This window comes from Astyanax mexicanus, chromosome 1 (genome assembly GCF_023375975.1).
Source record: "Astyanax mexicanus isolate ESR-SI-001 chromosome 1, AstMex3_surface, whole genome shotgun sequence".
In the NCBI taxonomy this organism is placed as follows: domain Eukaryota; kingdom Metazoa; phylum Chordata; class Actinopteri; order Characiformes; family Acestrorhamphidae; genus Astyanax; species Astyanax mexicanus.
Window position 1 is genome coordinate 51334481 of NC_064408.1, and position 11936 is coordinate 51346416.

Genomic DNA, 11936 nt, shown 5'->3' on the forward strand with positions numbered 1-11936 from the left:
GGACATCATCTGATTTATTTGCTTGTGTTAAATCAGCACTTTTTGAGAGGCATGAACGATAAGAGTGCTGATTTAACACAGGCAAGTTTACTGGTATGCGATGCAGAAGAACAGAGTATCATTCCCCAGAAAAAGAAATGAGGCACTCATTTCCCTAGTCCCTACAGTCAGGAGGAAGTTTAAATAGGTTTTGGGGACTTGGAGACCTGAAGCAGTTGACAAAACAAGAGTAGCCAGGAATTCCAGTGGACACTAGTAAAAAAACTAATTCATGGTCACAGAAAGTGTCTGATTGTTTCTAAAGGGTGTGCTACCAAATAAAATAATAATTTTGTCCAGTTAATTTCTATAGTTCTGTGTAGAATCACAGAATTGTATCAGAATATGGTCAGTCATATTAGTCATACATTCATATATTTTCACAAATATACAGGCTATAGGTGTGTTCCAATTCAGGGGCTGCATCCTTCGAAGGACTCATTTGAAGGCCGATTACGCGGAAACGAAGGATCCACCGGGTGTATTCTTCACAGCCTACAGTATCCCAAGATTCATTGCGTGCCGGCTTATTTTAGCAAAGAAAGGGCGGTGCCAGCAGAGGAGTCGGCTGTATTATGTATTATTATGCATAATGTAGTTTATAGATATATAAATACTTATAGATATTAATAATATGTATATATATATATATATATATATATATATATATATATATATATATATATATATATATATAGTATTTATATATCTATAAACTACATAGTACTATATATATATATATATATATATATATATATATATATATATATATATATATATATATATATATATATAAATATATATATACAGTGAGTCCAAGAAGTATTTGATCCCTTGCTGATTTTCTTTGTTTGCCCACTAATAAAGACACTATCCTTCTGCACTTTTAATGGTAGATGTATTCTAACATGGAGAGACAGAATATCAAGACAAAAATCCAGAATATAATTTTAAAGAATATATTTTAATTAATGTGTATTTCAATGAGGAAAATAAGTATTTGATCCCTCTTGCCAAACACACTCAATACTTAGTGGCAAAGCCTTTGTTTGCAAGCACAGCGGTGAGACGTTTGTTGTAGTTAACCACAAGTTTAGCACACACACCAGGGGGAATTTTGGCCCACTCTTCTTTGCAGATCCTCTCTAAATCATGAAGGTTGGTGGGCTGTCGCTTGGCAACTCTGACCTTCAGCTCCCTCCATAGATTTTCGATCGGATTGAGGTCTGGCGACTGGCTGGGCCACTCCATGACCTTAATGTGATTTTTCTTGAGCCAATCCTTTGTTGCCTTTGCTGTATGTTTAGGGTCGTTATCATGTTGGAAGACCCAACCACGGCCCATTTTCAGATCCCTGGCAGAGGGGAGGAGGTTGTCCCTCAGGATTGTGCGGTACATGGCTCCATCCATCTTCCCAGTGATGCGGTGAAGTAGCCCTGTACCCTTGGCAGAGAAACACCCCCAAAACATTATGCTTCCACCTCCATGCTTGACGGTGGGCACAGTGTTCTTGGGGTCATAGGCAGCATTTTTCTTCCTCCACACATGGCGGGTGGAGTTGAGGCCAAAAAGTTCAATTTTGGTCTCGTCTGACCACAAAACCTTCTCCCAATAACTTGGTTCATCTTTCAAATGATCATTGGCATACTTGAGGCACGCCTCCATATGTGCTCTCTTCAGCAGGGGTACCTTTCGGGCACTGCAGGATGTGAATCCATTGTTGCGCAAAGTGTTGCCAATTGTTTCCTTGCAAACTGTGGTCCCAGCTGCCTTCAGGTCATTTGCTAACTCCTGCCGAGTGGTTGCAGGACGATTTCTGACCGTTCTCAGCATCATTGCCACCCCACGAGGCGAAATCTTCTTTGGAGCACCGGGCCGAGGTCTGTGGATTGTCATGTTATACTCTTTAAACTTTCTGATAATTGCACCAATAGTTGTTACTTTCACATCCAAAACCTTACTAATCTTTTTGTAGCCCATTCCAGCTTTGTGAAGGTCAACAATTCTGACTCTGAGGTCCTGTGACAGCTCTTTGGTTTTACCCATGTTGGAGACTTCAGGTCTCCAAGTCCCCAAAACCTATTTAAACTTCCTCCTGACTGTAGGGACTAGGGAAATGAGTGCCTCATTTCTTTTTCTGGGGAATGATACTCTGTTCTTCTGCATCGCATACCAGTAAACTTGCCTGTGTTAAATCAGCACTCTTATCGTTCATGCCTCTCAAAAAGTGCTGATTTAACACAAGCAAATAAATCAGATGATGTCCCTTTTCATTCAAATAGTGACTGAGAGTGTAAAGTGACACGTTGTGCCTGCAGGTCAGCTAGAATGTATTAAGAATGTTTCTTTTGCAACTAGTTTACCAAACCGTTTGCAGTCTTTTATCTATTTTTTTCTCTTCTGTCCACATCCAGGGAGGTTAGCAAGATTCACTTGTGCTGTAAACTTTATAATACTGTTGCTCACAGTGCGCAGTGGATCACAAAGATCTCTGTAGCTTTGAGTCTATCTGAGGTTAAACACAATTTTGGTTCTACAAAGCAAATATAAATGATACACATGTAAAATCTGTAACACATTTCTTGGCTAAAATTAGATTTTAGCTTTTTATTGCTTCAAACTATTTCAAACTGTACTTTTGATTAGATATCAAACCAAAAGATGTGAACAAGGGATAAAATATATGGATAGAAAGTCACAAGTGATAAAGTAGTTTTGTCTTGAGGGTTGTATTTCCTGTGTTGTGTTGTCATTTTCTAAAGCGAGCTGTCACCAATGACCATGGCTTCCCATGACACCAAATAGGGTAAAATTACTGGCAACACTCACGCATGCCCCCTTTTTAAACTAGCAAATACACGTGGTCATATACACCCACTAGTATCTTAGTAGGAACACTATGCTAATACTGGGTAAGGCCTGCTTTTACTCTTAAGCCAGCTTAAAATCTTTATGGCATTCATTCCACATAATTTTGTAAAAACAAATCACACCAAGTTAGGTTCTTCTTTTATTTATTTATTTTTTTGATAGAGTATGACACATGAATAAAAAGAATGGGGTTAGAGCATTAGTTTTTTACTGGTGCACTGTAGCTAAAAGCAGATTTTCTCAACCACAGAATTGTTCACAGCTATAATCACAGTTTATAATGATGGTTCCCATTGTCCTAAGAAAAATACCAGAATCTTTGTGGAAAGATTAGAAATCTGTTGAAATCTTATTAAATAGGGTCTATGGTGATTTTTGAGCATTTAGAGAGATAAGTTATAGTAGTTTTCAGTGACAGCACAGGAAGGCACTTATGCTGTAAGGGCTAATTCCTAATAAACTGTTTTAACTTTGATTCAGTCAGCAACAAAATGTCTGGATCATTGAATCTTAAAGTTATGCATAAAGTTTTTTTTTTTTTTTGGATAGAATGAAAAATATAGAGAAATTAGGTAATTTTACTGTGATGTTCTATTAGATTGCCTGAATAAAATTTAAGTGCATATTTAAATAGAAAAATATTAGTCTAAACAAAAAGAAACACAAGAAACATGTTATTAAATGTAAACATAAACATAAACAAATGTGCAGGACTCACATGGCAACCAAAAATGTTTCTTCAAATAAAAACTTTAAATAAAGGATTTACTTTATGATGCAGGCATATTCAGTTTTCTCCTCGGTGTTAATTTGAACATGTGCTGGTGTGGTTATGTTAAGGTGGGCTATAGTAGAGTATGTCACTTCAACAGAATGAACCTGTGGAAAGAGAAAAAATAGAGTAAATAATCATTTAAGACAGAGCTCTCATACAGAAACAGACAGTAAAACTGTTTAACTGAAAAACTGAGGTTCCATGATTCTTATCTACTTCTCACAAAATGAATAAAGAAGTAGAAGCATACAGTGTATGAAAATGTATGAAGGAAATAAACAAATGTATCTTATTGCTAATTGGTGTGTAGGTGTGTACAGTACATGATCACTACGTTGCCATAATAAAACAATAAAACCCAGCTGTAAGTTAAATGGAAGCATTTTCCAATTACAATACACTTCTGAAATGTGTTTAGTTTTGTAAACAGAATTACAGATTAGCCTATTCATCGTCAAGACTGCATAACAAGTTCAGTTCACATATTTCCTTTACATAAACAGTATATAAAAAAAATCAAGATAGAAATTTAAACTTCAGTATCACAAAAGTTAAGGGTGCTAACTTGAATCTCCTGCTTATATCTCCTGTGTATATATATATATATATATATATATATATATATATATATATATATATATATATATACACACACTAAATAATACTTTATTCTAAGCTATTCTCTTTTTTCCAACTTCATTTCAAACGCACTGTTTATGTTCAGTTCCACCCGTTCACATTTAAAACATTTAAGTATTTGCACAGTTAATTAACCTGGACTTAATTAATTTGGTATTTTGTGGTCTGAAGCAAAACTAGAATCAAAATCTCTGCCTCATTTCTTAGCTCTGACTTTGGTTGTGGCGGGTAGAATCTCAAACAGGAAATACTCCGTAGGGTAGACTGTCCCATTTCAGTACTGCCACGCAGCCTACCCATCCTTCGAAGGACACACCTTCGTAGACAGAGTCCTTTAATGGATGCAGCCCCTGAATTGAGACACACTGTATACATGCATAATTAGTACCTAACCGCTATTAAGTTAAACACAATCATGTAATGTTTGACACAAACAGCCAAAACAGGTGTCTATACATGTGTGTATATATACTTGTATCCCAATTTCAGAAATCCTTTATTTTTGCCGATGAAAAAATTTATGTTGAACTCTGAGTGCCAAATATGGGCATAACATGGACTTAAGAATCATGGCATAAGTGGTCTATCTATGTCTCACTGCCTAAGAGATAGCACTTTACAAATTTACATGTACAGTAACATCCTACTACTAAACATTACCACTTAATTAAAAAACAGATTGGGATATAAAATGTGTTTATTTTTTACAATTACGTGAGTGCCTGGCAATTATTCTGTGCTTGCCTTTCGCTGCTTACTGAAATGTTGCGACAATCTGTAAACGTATGTAATTAAACTAGAAACTATTGTAACATAGACAGAATGCATATTAAATTGTGTAACCCTATGATGGAATGTTTCTTATAATTTAACTTCTTCATACAATCACTGTGCTTGTACAGATTTTAAAATAGATACTTTTCTTAGGTTTTTAGTGACAATAGACGTTTCTGGTAGAACATGTCCTCAGCTATGTCTTATTGTAATTCATATTTCTATTTTCAATAAACTGCAAAATGCCAACTGTTGTCGTGGAAAAAAAGAAAACCTGATTGGATTTCGTTACAAATCTGGAACAAGACCATTTAGACAAATAAAACCACAATGAACATGAAATGATGAGAAAACAAGAAAACATCTGTTAAACACGGTGGTGGGAGTGTTATAGGATCGGCATAACTGGCAACAAATTGTGCTACTGGTGTTTATAGATGGTGTGAAGGATGATAGAAGTGGCTGAAATTTCCCATGGTAAAAACCCACAAGCCTGCACATCATCTGTCACTCAATTTTCTAAAAAGGGAAGTGGCCTGTCCTTCCTGAACTGTGGTCTCTGAATCTGTGAATTTCTCACAGTCAAAGGTGTCAAAAATATTCACATTCATTAAACATACTTCTGTATATGTTGAATTATCAACCATAGCCATGATGACTATTATGTTATATTTAAATGGTAATGATGAAAAACGTTGCGTATGCGTTAGACTCCCTGTTTCAGCTGCTTACAGTCCCCTCCAAAAGGATTAATTTCCGATCTAGACAGAAAATACTTGAATTTGAAATTTAAAGATTAATATGAGACAGAGGATTTTATGAGACCGAGCTTTTATGTTCAGGTACTTACATCTAGATCTGATACAAAGTTCAGAAGACAGCACCTTCTGTCTGAAAACACACATTTTTATTGTGAGCAAAAGTATTGAAATATGTGACTGTCAGGGGTGTTTTGTTGTTCATGTGTGTCTTGATACATTAATTATTTTAATAAAATAAAAAGCACTAAATGTCTACATTCAGTTTCAGATTTGGGTTTTATCTGTGCAGACTGTGCATTTATAGAGCAGTATCCAACAAAAAACCAGAGAGCTGTATATGAGTGACAAACAAGCAACTGTGAAGCTGAGAGAAGTTGGAAAATGATTTAGAGCCATTACACAAACATTGTCCATGGCCAGAACAACTGTTTAATATGTCCTGAAGAAGAAAGTCATATATAAATAACAGATATTAAAACAGGTAGACCAAGGAAAACCACAGCAGTTGATGATGGAAATATTGTGAGTTCTGTAAAGAAAGAACTTAAAACAACTGTTAGTGACATCAGCAACAACCTCCAGAGAGCAGGAGTGAAGGTATCAAAATCTACTGTTCCTTATCATGCAAGATAATGACCCAATACACACTGCCTGGAAAAGCATCACAGAAGAGGAACGCAGAAGTTTAGTGATTTCAGAGGGTCACAGAAATGATGCAGATACTGCCAGTCCGTGCCAGACCGCCTGAGAGAGATCTAGCTTCACCACCTGCCTGAGCTTTTTGAGACATGCTGAGGCTTTTTAAGCTGTGTAACAACTAAGGTTTAAGTGAACCAGCCCTGCTAGCTTCTGTGCTATACCACTGATTATTTGCTGTAATGTAGGTAATGGCCACCTCGGGGGTGGAGTTAGTGTTGGGGAACGAGCAGCAGACGGAGTCGCCATAGTAAACACAGATACCCGGGACGCACTGCACACTCCAAATAGGAACGTACTGACTGAAGCCCTGTTGACAGGAGCTGCCAGTGCTTTAACTCAGCATGTTTTCTTAATATCTGATGATACATCCTGATAATTTTATCATATCATTTTTTTATCAATATTACAAATAATATGTATTTTATGCATGCACTGGTACTTTTATGCTTATAGACAAAATGTTTAATGTGCTCTGCCTTTAAAAAGGCCAATAGACCAGACATGTTGTTTTGTAGTTGACAACATATTGTTTATGTCCATTCTTAGTACTTCTAGGTTCTAATGTCGATTTCAATGTACGAAGTTAAACAGGGTTTCCAAACCCTTCCAACATCACATTCTGTTGTTAATAAATACAGTATATGTTCAGAACCCTATACATTCATACGGTCCAGTAATATTTAGGAAACTTCTGTACATAGAAAAAAAAAACATGTACAGGGATCCATGGGCGTGGTAGTGGGGGGGGGGGGGGGTGGGTGGGGGGGGGGAAGTGGACCTGACATCCCAGGGCCCGATTTGGAAGATGGCCCATGAAAATCCTGATTTGTGTTTTTGCTCACATTTCTTGTGTATTGGCATGGATAGGGGCCCACTGACATTGAGAGTGTACAGGGCCCAGAATTTGCTGCTATGCCCCTGCAGGAATCTAAACATATTCTTTTACCACAGCACGACATCCACTTCTGCCATTAAAAATAAATGCTGAACCCTGAGTGCCAAATATGGGCATAACAGGCCTACAGAGTGACTCATGACATCAGTGATCTATGTCTCACTGCCTGAGAGAGATAGCACTTCACTTATTTACATGTACATTAAAAACAGTAATACTTATTTAAAGAACATAAAACATAAGAGAGTTCATTAATTGAGTTCTGTCACATCACCACCAATCCTGTCACACAGGATATTAAAAGGGAAATAAGGAGGTTGTGCTGTGTGCTGATGAAAATGTTTTCTATTCACCACTGCATGTTTGTAAATGAGTGCCAATTATTCTATTAATTCAGACCAATTAGGAAAATATTTTAACATACACAGATTGATCTGTGAAGAGGCCTAACATTATAGGTGTGAAATGCCTATTAAATTGTTTTAAGCTTAGACAGACCAATATATGTTTCTTATAATTTAACTTCTCCACAATATCACTTAATGTGCAGGTTTATACTAAAATATACTTTTCTTAGGTTTTTAGAAGTGGCAATATAAGTTGTATAAATCACTGTAAATGCAGTTCAAAATGGTGTCAATGCAAATAAAGAAGCCATCACTAAGAGACCGCAAAAAGTTGTTTCAGTTTTTAAAAAGACTTGTCCAGTTCTGAAACAAGACCATTTGAACAAATGAACCACAATTAGATGAGAATTGATGAGAAAAGAATGGGCTTAGCTGCCAACAGAAGAGGGGTACTGGTGTTTATGGATGGTGTAAAGGATGACATAAGTGCCTGGATGAATTCTGAAGTATATAGTAAGTTAAAGTAATTAAAATGTGTTTCTATAGCACATTTAAACCAAAATGTTTAACATTGCAACAGAAAACTAAAGGCAAAGTCAGAATCAGACCACTCTATATGGTCACTACGCACACTACTGGTGAATCTCAAAAATTAGAACATCAGTGAAAAGTTACTTTATTAGTAATCAATAATTTTGTTTAAAATATGAAAAATATATGTATTACACATGTAAATAGATGTATTACACAAATCAATTGGTACTTTTGGCACTGTTGGCAATGTACCAGTTAGTCTAATAATCTAATTTTCTGAGATACTGAAATAAAGTAACTAGTCAACTGTATTAAATTTTTTAAAATGCACCTGTATAAAGGTCTTCTCTACTTTGTGAAAGCTCCACCTCTCCCCCTTGTGCCAAGGTAGTAAGAGTTAGTGTTCCATATCAATCAGAAGATGTGGCGAAACTACCGTTTAGGACATGAAAAGTTTAAAGCAGAAAAGTGAAAAGTGACTACATGTGGTCACAGATGTACAGTGAATTCTGTCACTGTCTAAAAACTAATGAATGTATCTAAAAGACAAAATAACAAACAAGAACATAAAATAATGTAAAAGGGCAGTTAAAAAATGACAATCAATTCCATGAGCTGCAGTAGATGAAGTTACAGTGCCTTGCAAAAGTATTTCAGCCCTCTTGAACTTTAGCCACATTTTAAGCTTCAAATATAAAGATATGAAATTGTAATTTTTTTGTGAAGAATCAACAACAAGTGGGACTCAATCGTAAAGTGGAAAGAAATTTATTGGATATTTTTAACATTTTTTAGAAAAAAAAGTGGGGCGTGCAATATTATTCAGCCCCTTTACTTTCAGTGCAGCAAACTCACTCCAGAGGTTTACTGAGGATCTCTGAATGATCCAGTGTTGACCTAAATAACTGATGATGATAAATATAATCCACCTCTGTGTAATCAAGTCTGTGTAGTTATCTGGACAGGACAACTATAAGTAGTGCACTCCACAAATCTGGCCTAATGGAGGAGTGGCAAGAAGAAAGCCAATGTTGAAAGAAAGACATAGGACGTTTGTACAGCAAACATGTGAAAGAAGGTTTTGTGGTCAGATGAGGCCAAAGTTGATCTTTTTGGCCTAAATATAAAGTGCTTTGTGTGGCTAAAAAGGTAACACTGCTCATCATCCTGAACACACCATCCCCAAAGTAAAACATGGTGGTGGCAGCATCATGGTTTGGGCCTGTTTTTCTTCAGCAGCGACAGAGAAGATGGTTAAAATTGATGGGAAGATGGATGGAGCTAAATACAGGATCATTATGGAAGAAAACCTGTTGGAGTCTGCAAAAGACCTGAGACTGGGACGGAGATTTGTCTTCCAACAAGACAATGATCCAAAACCTAAAGCAAAATCTACAATGAAATGATTCACAAATAAACGTATCCAGGTGTTAGAATGGTCAAGTCAATGTCCAGACCTGAATCCAATGGAGAATCTGTGGAAAAAGCTGAAAACTGCTGCCGTTTAAAAAACGCTTTCATCTATTACTAAGAAAAAGGCAAAAATATCAGTCTGCAAAACTGATAGAGACAAACCCCAAGCGACTTGCAGCTGTAATCGCAGTAAAAGGTGGCGCTACAAAGTATTAACGCAAGGGTTCCAAATAATATTGCACGCCCCACTTTTCAGTTTTTATTTCTAAAAAAACGCTTAAAATATACAATAAATTTTGTTCCACTTGACGATTGTGTCCCACTTGTTGTTGATTCTTCACAAAAAAAAATACAATTTCATATCTTTATGTTTGAAGCCAGAAATGTGGCAAAAGGATGAAAAGTTCAAGGGGACCGAATACTTTTGCAAGGCACTGCAGCTGTACTTATTTATGGTTTGACACCCACAGAAGCTATGAAGCAAATTTTCCACTCTCTTTATGCTAGATTTGTATCACCATCAGGATGTTGAGGTTATTTTCATTCCATCCCTAATAAGTAAATGTTTCTTAAATGGTACTACTGAGTATTCAACTCAACATGTTTGAGAAGAAGCAGTTCAGTTATTGTTATTCAGTTATTATAATGTTTATGTACTCATACTTTTATACTCTGTAAATAAGTACTCAAAAACACTAGAAATATGTAAGTAAAGTATAAACTATAGTACACATTGATATGATGATCACAGGGTATGGTAAATATACTATAGTAATTACTATGTATAGTATAGTAAAATGAACAGTGTGGTTTTAGTTGCAACACTTTGGCGCCCCCTATTGGATTCATATTGATAAACTGACATGCCACATACATGCACAGAACTGCAGGGATATGTGTGAATAAATATAAATGTACTACTTGTCTGTTTGCATGGACCAAAATGTGGGCCACAATTCTTTTTTTTTTTATAAAGATAGAATTACTCTATTACCTATAAATCTCACACAGCACAATGATGCAGGTTTTAATGGATATATGTAGTTCAACATGGATAAAAAACATTTCAAGTATATATTTCAAATATGCCTCAATTAAATAATCCTAAATTACTTTATATTACATCCATGGGTTAAGACTGTGTATATTTCTTAGAGACAAGACACAAACCATGTCTGAAACGTAAACAATGCTGCCTACTTAGAAAGAGCTCTATAAGCAGGAGGAACACAGGCATGCCTAAATTGACTAACTTGACTAATGTTCAATGTTAACAGCTAATGACAACACAGTTAATACCAGCATACCTTGCAGTGAAATGGTATTTTATGGCAATTTTATGACAAAGCATTGCCTTTAATTGTGTTAATATTCAAAACCCTGCTGTAAGATAAAGCTCTAGACCAGTTTTTGCTGGTAATTTAGTTTTTCATGGTCAAGGTAGTTAAAAAGCTGTTCAGCCATATAAAAAAGTAACCCCATACTAACTGGTTAACCAGCTCTTTTAGATTAGCTTAGCTTTAACTTTATTGTCATTATGCAGATTACAGGTACAGAGCCAAGAAGTGCAATATACTGTATTATTTACATAAAGTGACATAGTAACCATGACAGATGGTGCACTGGTCTTGACCAGTATAGTGTATGGTGCCTTTGATTTTGTTCATGCCAAGCTTGAGTATAAGTTCTCGACATTGTCCCCATTCGAAATCTGATTGGCCCCTGATGTGCCCCTGTCCTGTCACTCATCTGTCCTTCGCCAGAGAGCAATGATCAGATTATAGGTGGATGCAAGCATAAATCATGCAAGCAGAATTTCAAGAAAAATGAAAAGGAGAATCTTCTTATGATTTTCAGATTTGTCCGTTTTTGTATCTTGTTACACAATTCTGATGGTACTATTCAACGTGCAATATGCAAAAACGAAAAAAAAAAAAAAAAAAAAAACAGAAAATAAAGATTAATTTTCCTGAAATACAGATTGTGAGGGGCAGAGATGAAAAAAACTAAAATTGGAAAAAATGGATAAAAATGTATTTCTTGTACACTGCACTTAATAAAAATAAATAAATAACTAATGAGTTCTTACATCCAATTTTCTATTTTTGCATGTAGCCTATTATGAAGAAAATTGAATTAATAAACTTTACACTAAGTCCAAACCTTTGCATGGCCCTATAAATACAACA